This window comes from Pecten maximus, chromosome 7 (assembly GCF_902652985.1).
Source record: "Pecten maximus chromosome 7, xPecMax1.1, whole genome shotgun sequence".
Lineage (NCBI taxonomy): Eukaryota > Metazoa > Mollusca > Bivalvia > Pectinida > Pectinidae > Pecten > Pecten maximus.
In genome coordinates, this window is record NC_047021.1 from 24,104,405 (window position 1) to 24,117,210 (window position 12,806).

A 12,806-nucleotide genomic window follows, 5' to 3' on the forward strand; every position below is an offset into this window, starting at 1 on the left:
TAATATGCGTATTTAACTTGAGTACATATAGATGATATATAAAGCAACATTGGACATGGAATTTGACGGACTAGCGTTCGTCACAGAATAACACAGTCATCAAACAAAATCAACAAGAAATCGTTAGCAAAATGTCAAGGTAGTAGATAATCGTTCATTTTTCTTTTATATTATTTCTTATATTATCGTTTATGTTAATATTGTAGACAGGATAGTACAGACGTTGTTTAAATATCTTTTCATATCTCCAAGGCGGAATTCCAATGTGCGATAAATCAATCCCATATACGCGCACTCAGTGTTCTTTACTATAATGTCTTCCACGTTCAAATGACGTCACATTTTGACTGTCAGAATCAAAAGGTTTTTTTTTGGTTTTATTAATACTACCTTGCCGTTGGTAACTAACACATACTTATGGACATAACTTATCATTTAATTGATAACACGAATAAATAACAATAATATTAAATTCATTTATACGTATGGTCAAATCGTAGTAGTGTTTCCATTTTCAAATTATCGCACATGAAAAGGGAATAATTTTCAATGATATCACGATACGGATTATAAATAATTTTCATCATCTTCAACAAGCTACACCAATGGACAATTATGCTATTATAGCTGGAAATGCAAGTATAAGTTTTCATATTTAACTTATATGTAAAGATCCTTAATCTGTATATTAGATATAAAACTTGTTTCAAAAGGGTGGAAGTGCATTATATTTATCTTGATAAAAGGAACTTTACATTTGGGCTTTGTGACGTCACAATAATTATGAGTCATCAACGCAACATTGACTCTGCTCCAAAAACGTCAGGTGAATATCTCAAAATGTTGACCTCCACATGACTATGTTTTAGCGAATGAGAATTCAGGAAAATCGGGTCATATCTCTTATAATTCTTTTATAATGTAATACGATTGTACTAACTAAAATCAGTAAAAACTGCATGTTCTTAATAATCATTCGCCATCGATCCACTTTTGAATTCTGATCGCAACATATATGACAATATTTCAAATATTAAAATAGATATTTTAATGTAATGACCTGACACTTTTCTAATTATTAGTGTACAGGCATTTCCACACAGAACAAAATTTCATCATTTCGAATACCACGGTTTATGTTTTATTTCTCACCTGCATTTGCACGGGTAATTTTATCCAAGTGTTATTTCTTCTGAGATGAGCAAAGTATTTGAAGTGCTGTGAACGATTCACTTTGATAGTTACAAAGATGTGCACTTCATCATCGCAATTGTCTTCGATCGGTAGGGAGGATAACTGTTCTGCGGATGACTCCTGGTATATACCATACATATCCGTAATCAATTTGGAGTCAACCAGTGCTCCTTTCAACTTTGTCAACTGTGTATTTCTCATCAGCAGATCCAGAGGACGGGATACATACGTAACTTTGAATCTTTGGTTTTCCAGATATCTGATGATTATTCCGTTACCTAGATTTTCTTCGATAGTTGAAAGCCTGAAGAGATTGTAAATGGATATTCGGTAATTGATATACATGTATGCATCATGATTGATTGCGGATAACAACACAGACATTAAAAATGGAATTTTATTTTCGAAGACAATGACACTTATTTGAAGTGTAAGTGATAAAACTTAACTGTAATCGTACCGATATTGGTATAGGAGAAAGACTATATATACGAATTAGTCACATGTGCGTTTTGATTGCACGGAAAATATTAGTGTTTGTACACTGATATATTTCTTAAATGTTTGTGTAAAATTTAAAATGCTTCACACAAAAAGAAGTATCCAAAACCAGACGACTCATGACAAGATTCGGTGCTGCGAATCGAAATGTTATTTTCTATCATACCGTTAGCCTGATTCCTGCTACATTTCATCGATGATAGCTTCAATACAAACCACTGACCTTTCTGGACAGGATTCATCGATTTGGTCTTCGGATCCTGAGCTTCATCGAAAAGGTACATTTCTGTATATTAATTTGTTTCAGCAATGCTTAATATCCAATCAATAAACATACTTATGATAGCATAAAATGTATTGTTACAACCAAACAAGCTTATTGTCTAGATCTGTGTATGTACAGTATTGAGCAATAAAACTCAGAATCAACATATAGCAAAATCAGAAATCAGAAAAAAACTTGTCTGATAAGATAATGGTAAATACTGCGATTTCTTTAAACTCGTGTACTTACTATATTGACCAATGTTGATCAAACTTGGTACAGATGATCAATCACCAAGAAACGTAATTCATTGATCATTTTGCTTTCTAGTAAGTGTTATGCCCCTAAATCTTAAAACCGTTTATATTCTCGCGACCTACAACTTAAAGACGCGTTGGGGTATGCAGTCAAACTCCCGCGGAAGCTGTCTTTCCAAAGGAAAAAAGAAAGAAAAAGAAAATGAATCCCGGCGCGTCCTCCAGTATGCCAAATAGGAGGGGACCGAAAGTTAAGCGGATTTGGAATCCAGTCCTTAACCAATGATGGTTACGCGCATTTTGATGAGACCACGCAACGCCGTGTAGAGAAAACCAGCAAAAGCAGACAATGCTTTCTACGAACCAGGCAACCACTAGATCTCAAAACTCCATATAATTTTGTAACGGGTGGATCATGCCATAATGAAGGTGATCACCGACTGTTTCCTAATCAATTAGAATTATGGAGGGGAAGGACACCGGAAGGCCGAAAACTGTGTAGCTTCTAACGCCCCTTCCAGTAAAAAAAAACAGCGCATTGAGCCCAAAGAGAAGCCTTTATATGGAAATGTGTCGTTGAGGACCAAGAATGATCGGAATCCAGGAGAGGAATAAGTCGCTAGTCGACCCCATATGCGAGAATACGCTAAAGGGCAGAATTACGCATCGTCGTGGGATTTCGTGCCAACAGGGCCAGGGTCGGCGAAGTCTGTCGGTCAAACTGTGAGAGATTGACCTGGGAGGGTAACTACCCAAGCAGTCTAGGGGATGGTTTGTTTGGTTTATATTGTTTAACGTCCTATTAACAGCTAAGGTCATTTAAGGACGGCCTCCCGTGCGTGCGATATGCATGTTTGTGGTGAGTGCGTATGTGTGTTTTGGGAGGCTGTGGCATGTTCATGTTAAGTCTCCTTGTGATAGGCCGGAACTTTTGCCGATTTATAGTGCTACCTCACTGAAGCATACTGCCGAAGACATCCAGCATCACACCCCACCTGGTCACATTATACTGACAACGGGCGAACCAGTCGTCCCACTCCGTGTATGCTGAGCGCTAAGCAGGAGCAGCAACTACCATTTTTAAAGACTCTGGTATGTCTCGGCCAGGGGACAGAACCCAAAGCCTTCCTCACGGGGGCGAACGCTCAACTAAAGGCCAAAAGTGAGGCATTGTCAAGGGAGACGTTAGGAAGAAGAAAGTTGTTAAGAAAGAAGAGAAAAGATAAGATCCCAAATTTAGTCGCCTCTTACGATCATGCAATGGGGGCAGCAGGTACAATTCTTACGCCCTAACATATTAATACTTATTGTTTTAGTGATGCTCATATAACCTTAGGTTACCAGGAGCTATACCACGTTGTCGCTGACCCCTCGTCCGAGGTGGGGCTTAACAAGCAACCTAAAGATTTTCCTTGTATAGAGGAATGTAAATAGTGTACATATATCAGTAAAACAGTAGTTGTATCTTATCACAGCAGATCTGATTTACAAAAGCAAGTCAAATTAAGCCTAAATAAAAATTCCTCTCCAAAATATATTAAATACAATTTTTAGAAATGATGATTTCAGTTATTGTAAGATAATCTCCTAGGTAGGTAGCCGTTCAAAAGTGTACAGTATCCAGCCATGGGAGTTAAACAATAAAATAGTTTTAAATCTAGCTTTAGGAGCCCCGCACTCTCGTCCCTCAGAAGATCATCAACCCTGAAATATCGAGCCCTCAATGCGGTTGGATCCATGAACGTTAGGACGTCCACCGGTTATTTCCATGGAGTTTACAGAGTCCAGAAGAGTGCTTTCATAATACGATGAAGAGTGCAGTGAAAATGGTGGAGTTATCTCTCCTGATTGGAAGTCTCTTTCGTGCAGGGTCTAAACATCGCTCTTAATTCCAACCCACGAACCGTGCAGACGTATAAGAATAACCTCCGTATATCCTGGTTCTGCAGTCTAAGAGTCATTTACTTGTCTTCTACAGATGAATGGTGATATAAGAAAACAATTTTCTCTACAAAGCCTACAACGCCAATATGTTATGCAGTAATGTACTTTATAAACCACATTGAAATGATCTGGGTTTTTTTTTTTTTTTTTTACAAATAATAAGCTCGCAAAATAAAGCATTAGCCAAGGGTATCAGTTTGTCCAAGAAATTATAAGATATTATTTTATAACCGAAATTGAAACAATTTGTTTCATATTACTGTACATGAGGATAACACATATTACTGTAAATGAAGATAACACATGTTACTGTACAGGAAGATATGTAATGTTACTGCGCAGGAAGATAACACATGCTACACTGCAGGAAGATGAAACGCAAAGAGCAAACCGCCTGACTGTGTTAAACGTGCATATATTGGTAGGGTCAGTGCGCAGGTCAAATGTTTATATACGTTTCTATATATCAGTCTATATGCCGACTTTCATTAATCGCGCCTCCGCATCCACCTTAAGGCTAGCTTTTACACGGTAAATGTGATATGAATTTTATGTTATTTCAAGTCTAAACTAGTAAATTCATGACTCAAATATTTTCATTGAATACAACCATCAATGACCTTACCTTGTGTTGAAGTCATCTTCATATGTTGAGTCGTCTGTCAAAGTGTCTGGTTCCCTGTTTGAAATTAAACATCATAAGCTTCAAAACGGGAAACAAAGTGCCGAAAGTATGCAACTAGTAAAATATTTTTGTCTATATCTGCAGCGGAGTTTAAATATTCAGCTTTGCATTCTATATTTACTGGACGTTGGTAAACATTACTGTGCTCATAAACTTGATTTCATATGCTTACTGCCCTGCAGATCGGGCGTAATAATAGTAACTACTTTTCCCCATTGCATGATCGTAAGAGTCGACCTGATTTGGGATCTTATCTTTTCTTTCTTAACAACTTTCTTCTGCCTGATGTCTCCCTTCACAATGCTCACTTTGACATTTAGTTGAGTGTTCGCACCTGTGATGAAGGCTTTGGGTTCTATCTCCTTGCCGCGACATATCAGACAATTTAAAAATAGTAGTTGATACTCCTGCTTAGCGTTCAGCATTTAAGGAGTGGGACGACTGGCTTGCCCTTTGTCAGTATAATGTGATCGGATGGTGTGGCCTGCTGAGTGTTCCGACAGGATACTTCAGTGAGATGGCACTATAAATCGGCAAAAGTTCCGGACGATCATAAGGATCATAACATGAACAAACCGCAGCCTCTCAATACAATTCCTACGCACTCACCATACGCATGTATGTCGCACGCACGGAAAGCCGTCCTATTACCCCAGCTGTCGATAGGTCGTTCAAAATAATAAACTAAACCAACATAAGCTTAATAACACTCCTTAAACACGACACCAACGCGCTCTATCTATAACAAGAGGTCAAATATGGGCATGTATTGCTCACCGAATCTGCAGGTAATCGTTTGATTAAAATTTCTTTGAATCCATTGAATATCAAAGCTGTTTCAGGTAATGGATATGGAACACAAATTCATACAGTTTCTTTTCAGTAACGATCCTATATCTAAACCTTTAGGGATTTTTTTATTGGGAATCAAATAATTTCATTGTAGTTTTAACTCTTGTTGAACCTTGTCATATTAATAGTGCACCAAGATTATTCATTTACACATGGAGAATGTGAACCTTACCCTTTTTCAGGTTCGATCAATTCCTCTTCAATGTTTTCCTCGTTCGATGACTTCTCGTGGATATCATCTTCATATACTTTATTAAAGTCGACTAGCGTTGACTCTCTAAAAGTTCATATACAATGTTTGCTCAAATAAAAAAACAATATTCACTATGTGTTAAGTGACATTGACCGTAATAATCAAAGCTTTCCATATCATCTCATGTAGAATTACTTTCCATACAAAGCTACTTATTTCACATGCCAGGACGGGATTTTGTGAATATGAAAAGCAAATGGGTATACTTTATACATATTTGAATTACACTACATTAATTAAACAATAATACCTGTTCCGTATAATGTCTTCTGGTTCTCTTATAACTTCCAAACACGGATAACTGTGAACATTAAAGAAGCGGTTTTTTATATTTAGATACATAATAAGATGAACATGGAAAATCTAAGCCTTAAGTGAAATAAAGATATGCTTAGGCTTTGATTTGGTTTATTTTGTTTAACGTCCTATTAACACCTAAGGTCATTCAAGGACGGCCTCCAGTGCGTGCGACATGCATGCGTGTGGTGAGTGCGTATGTGTGTTTTGGGAGGCTGTGGCATGTTCATGTTAAGTCTCCTTGTGATAGGCCGGAACTTTTGCCGATTTATAGTGCTACCTCACTGAAGCATACTGCCGAAGACACCCAGCAGCACACCCCTACCGGTCACATTATACTGACTACGGACGAACCAGTCGTCCCACTCCAAATATGCTGAGCGCTAAGCAGGAGTAGCAACTACCATTTTAAAGACTCTGGTATGTCTCGGCCAGGGGACAGAACCCAAAGCCTTCCTCACAGCGGCGAACGCTCAACTAAAAGGCCAAAAGTGAGGCATTGTCAAGGGAGACATTAGGAAGAAGAAAGTTGTTCAGAAAGAAGAGAAAAGATAAGATCCCAAATTTAGTCGCCTCCTACGATCATGCAATGGGGGCAGCAGGTACAATTCTTACGCCCTACCTGCAGGGCACATGCTTAGGCGTCCACATCAAGGGTAAGTGTATCGTAACAGCATAGTCATCAAATGATGAACAAATATTGATATTGTAAAATTGTAAATTAGGGTAATAAAGAGATATTCGTCATTTTGATTTATCTATCTAAGACTAGATAATATTTTAAACTTATAATGTCTATTAACAGGTGAACTCATATTAAATACATTCATTTGAAAATTCATATCGTTAATGTATCAATTGTATATTGCGATGATTGCTGGTGATCCGAATTAAAATCAACAAATTTAACAGCGACATTAAGAACATGAAAGTATGGCGAGCTGATAGCTGTGTAAAAAATGGTACTTATGGTTTGAAAATTGTTCAGCGAGCGAACAGTAACGTGTGACTTCTGTTTAACTGGTTTAAATATCGACACATTAGTTTTATTACCCGATTCGGATCCAAGGAACGGTAGCGTGCTACACATTGTTAAAGAATCACATTTCAGGACATATAGAGTGTAAAACTTATATAGTTGTCTTACCGTTCTATCGGCGAATCGTGTATGCTATCATCGTCTGAATCCTTTCCGATGATGTTTTCAAAGTTTGAATTAAATTTCACTTTTGTTGACGACCTAAATGTTTGAAGAAAACGTCAAAAGATTACATGTGTCTTAAGACATTTTAATAATCGAAACTGGAATAGTTTTTCTGGTTCATATGCATAATTCAATTAACTCAATAAAAATCGCACTTGAGCAAATCTATCCCACAGATTGATGAAGTATGGGGAGTAATGTTATGTAGTTTCAAACAAGCATTCTGTAAAATTACGGTATATCCAGATCATCTGTCCCTGAATGATTAACACACGTACGTACCGTGAGCTACATAAGCACTTGTAGGCCTATAACTACAACAGTATTACCCTACAGGGCAGGACTCAAATCAAAAGTATCATTCACTAAAATGAGTAAAGACCGCCGTATAAACGATAAATACGCCATAAAAAATCCTTCAAACACCTTACAGTTCAGTTAACAATTATCGGCACCATAACCAGCTAACATGACACCAATTAACCTGAGTCAGACTTCGTTTAACGAAAGGAGAGGGTCGATTTAGAACAAAAGATAGAGTTTGTACTTACAGCCTAGCTTTATTGATTCTGTACGTCGATTCAAACTCTCAATGGTCCTTAACTCTATACATTATTTTTTGTTTGTATCTTGAAGTGTCAATCGTCATATATAGTGCTATACAGTTGGAAATCCAAGCAGTCTGGAGTCGAAAGTAACTTTATTTTCCTTTAGTAAAACGAGATATTCCTCACTGTTTACGAATTTTGCAGTGTGGTCACATGACCTTTAAACTTGCGGTCCACACTTTTTAAAGACCCCAGACATGGATAACCTGCTAACACACTGTTTTGATCCGGAATAATAACAAAATCGAAATGAAAAAAAAAATTAAACCCACTGACTGCACACATTATATAAATTACTACATGTCTTACATAAATACACACATTACTGCACATGGCGATAAAACATGTTACTGTAAGGAGGATAAACGATTTCACTGTGCAGAAAGATAATACACGTTACTATGCAGGAACTTAAAACGTAAAGAGCAAATTGCCTGACTGTGTTAAACGTGCATATATTGGTACGGTTAGTGCGTAGATCAAGCCGTTTCAATATATCTGTCTCTATAAAACATCCCCTATAAGGATAGCTTGTACACGGTGGATATGATATGATTGTTATGTTATTTCCGGTATAAACAAGGCAATGTATGACTCTAGTATTTTCATAGAAGAAAAATAACCATGACCTTACCTTGTGTTGAAGTCATCCTCATACTTTGAATCGTCTGTGAACGTGTCAGGTTCCCTGTTTTATAACGAAAATAAAATGTCGAAAACTAGTAAAATGATATTGTGATAAGACTATATTTGCACTGGAGAATATTATATGTATTTATCTTTGCACACTATATTAACTTGACGTTAGCTAACATGCTTACTGTGCGCATGGACGTGATTTCATAAGCTAAGTCAAAACTTTCCTTGATGATATTCGAAAGCGGTCTATCTGTAACAGAAGGCCGAACGGTCATGTATTGCTCACCTAATCTGAAGGTTATGGTTTGATTAAAAATTAATCGAATCCTTTGAATATTGTTTTAGGTGTAGCTGAAATGCATATTTTTCAGTAACGATCCTCTATCTAAACCTTGTTTTTGTATTGAGGAACAAATCATTTTCATCGTAGTTTTAACTCCTACTGAACCGTGTCACATAAATACTACAACAAGGTAGCAAATTAGCACTTGTGGAACGTGAACCTTACCCTTTTTCAGATTCAATCAATTCCTCTTCAATGTTTTCCTTGTCCGATAACTTCTCGTGGATATCATCTTCATATACATTATTAAACTCGACTTTCGTTGACTCTCTAAAAGTAATGCGATTAAAAAATATATTTTGTGGTAAAATGAAGCACCGGACTAATCAACGAAGTCGCATAAGTACATATCGTGCAAGGAAATTAAATCGTTTCGTATTATTACAAAAGGACATAACGTCTACTTCAATCGCATTTCTCACAGTCAACGGATATATAATATTTGAAATCAAATTAAATGTCATGTGACCCGTATTTTGTAAAATATATTTACAAGGCTACAATCTCTAAGCTATTCTTTTTTTCTATATTACTAGCCCCTCTCCGAAGCATTCACGTAACCGGGTTTTGAACTGAATGCTGAGTAAGAAATACAAACACACAATCCCCCATATATTGTATGACGTTGTAAGCTGATACCGTTCAGTACCCATATTTGCTGTACTTGAAGGACACCAGTGTATACATGGCCTAATAGTTTGCCTTATTTGTAGATATACATTGTGCGTATATATGCACATTTTATAAGGTAATTGTTATTATCATTTGAAAGTAGTTATATTACCTATTGAGTCTAACGTCTTCTGGTTCTGTTAAAACCTCCATTCCAGCAATGTTTGGGATTATTAATTAATAAGCATCAAATCGTCTATAAACAAGAAAAGAATATTTAAAACTAATTAAAGAGAGAGAAAATTCTGGTAAATGGAACCAAGAATGGGGTTTAACATCCCCATAAATAAAGAAAACGAAATAAAACATCACCAAATAATAGTTAATCTTTAAAACAACAAAATGTGTAATGAAATATATATTGAATGCCTAATCTGGCATATACAAACTATTCACTCAAGTTTAAGTATATGAATGTTTTATCCGTGCTGTAACTGTCTAATTCACGAGTAGATTACATGGTATTGTTACTTCTATGTGTCAGTGTCAGTCTCTACTTAAAAAGGGCTAATTCGTTCAGAACTGTGTTACTAAGAGCCCATCCAAATCAGTAACTGACAAAACAAAATCAAAAACAATCTCGTAGATGTTAAACCTTATTTACTAGATTACTGGTGGAACACTACAGGATGTAAAATAAGATACGTATTACGTAAGTAGTCATTACCCATGGTAAGGCGTAGTTGTTCCCTTTGCAATATTTTCTCTAAACGAAATGAAAACACAGTATGTAGCACAAGTGACGTAATGCTACCATACCTGAATTTGTTTTCCCATCCTTGATAATACTGATGGGTATTATTTTTATCTTGTATCTTTTTGCAGATTATCTGATGCAACATACTGACTTAAGTTGTTGTTTTTGGGGTTTTTTTTTACATTTTATTCATTAATTTATTTTATTTATTTATTTTATTTTTGAAATATCTAAATTTAGAAATTTGAAATTAGGGAAAAAAGGAGTTTTATTCGGTAAACAAAATGGCTGACAGGTGGCCATCTCAGATTTTAAAAATTGAAGTTTGTTATCGTTATTTCTCTCAAAAACCATGTGTTAGTTCCTCTAGGTCCCTAGTTTATCCCGTCCAATTTTGTGTCTGATCAGGAAAATATCCCTTTTTTTTGAGACGTACTAAAATGATATTTCTTTGACTTGATGAATAGGTTCCCCTTGGTCCCTAGTTGTCCCCATTACTTTTTAGATTGATTGGGTAAACGAAATGGCTAACAGGCAGCCATCTTGCATTTTGGCGTTTGTTATCATGTACTATGTTTTCAGAAGTAATGAAGGATATTTCTGAAACTTGATATGTACGAGGGATGATTGATATGTTGTGAGCCTCGTATTGAAGGAGTTCTGAAGGATGTTCTTTTGAAGTTCTACTATTCTCTGACTATATAAGGCCGTGTACCCAATGACTGGTCTCATTTGGTTAGTTTATATCGACGAGGTAGCACTCTAAAGTAAACAAGACAAGCGGCTTTTGCAAAATGGACAAAATCGATGAAAGAGCTGTGATCCAATATTTGCATAAAAAAGGCTTAACACCTAAGGATATCCATAATAATATGGTAGCAACACTAGGGAAAGATGTCCCTTCACATGCTTCAGTGAAAAGGTGGGTGGCGGAATTTAAGCGCTGCCGACAGAGCTTTGAGGATGACCCCATCCTGAAAGGCCTGTCAAAGATGCAACCCCAAAAAATGGTCTATAAAGTTCATGATATTATTGTGACTAACAGATCAGTCACAAAAAGATATATAGCCAGAAGAGTTGGCATTTCACAGGAAAGAGTACATTACATTCTGACCGAAGATCTTGAAATGTGAAAGCTTCCGGCCCGATGGGTACCCAATCTAATTAAAATCTAGATGGTCATTCTCACTACGTACCTCATGAAACATAGTGAGAATGACCATCTAGATTTTAATTAGATTGGATGGGTACCAGGACTTCTGACAGTTGAGCAGAAGCACACCTAACGCACATTATCGCATGCCGACTTTCTTCAGAGATTTGTCACTATAAATGAAACATTGGTCCATCATTTTACCCCATAGGTCTAACAACAATCGAAACAATGGAAGCACCCCGGCTTTCCCCTGCCGAAGAGGGCAAAGACTGTTCCATCAGCTGGGAAGGTTATGGCGTCGGTTTTCTTGGATGCAGATGATATTCTGCTGAAAGCTCACTAAAGGTTTGTTATTCCATCAGGACAATGCACCTGTTCACAAATTTGGCATTGCCATTGCTGCTGATTGAGCATCCGCCTTATTCACCTTATCTCGCTCCATCTGTCTTTCATCTACATGTATTTCCAAAACTGAAAACAGCTATTTCAGGCACCCACTTTCAGTCGGATGATGAAGTCATACATGCAGTGGATGACTTTTGAACAGCCATGAAAATGAGTTCTATAAAAGTGGCATTGAGGCCCTTAAACACCGCTGGCAAAAGTATATAGATACTGAAGGAGATTATGTTGAAAAATAATACAATATGTCCGCCAAAATTCAAATCCTTCAATATGAGGCTCTCAACATATCAATTAGCCCTCGTAGGTTCCCCTTGGTCCCGTTCAGTATTGAAACTGATGGCGGCAACAATCGCTGATACGTGGCAGTGTTGAATTTGGACAGTTGAGTTTGTTATCACAATTTCTTGTTAAGTACGAGAATTTCCGAACTTTGAGTTGATTCAATTTTGAGTTTTGTATGGGAATCAAAATCGCCAACGGAAAGTCATCATGGATTTTGAGACAAAAATAGAGAAAAGATCAGACTTTCATAGGACCATCATTTAAGTGTTGGCGCCAAAATCCCTTTAAATACATTTAGATTTTGTATATGTATATTGAAAAAAAAATCTTAAATCTGTTATAAATTTGAATGTATGGAATGATGTGTATGTTTTCATACTTCAGAGTGACAGTTGTGTAAAGGAAATTATCTCTTTCACCGCCAGTTGTTTTAATTAATTATTGAATAATTTATTATATCGGTAGGTATTACTGGTGATATAACTAATAAATGACACTTCTAGTCTAAGCACATTTTGTTGATTTTGCTTTTAATTTGAAATAAGAGTCACA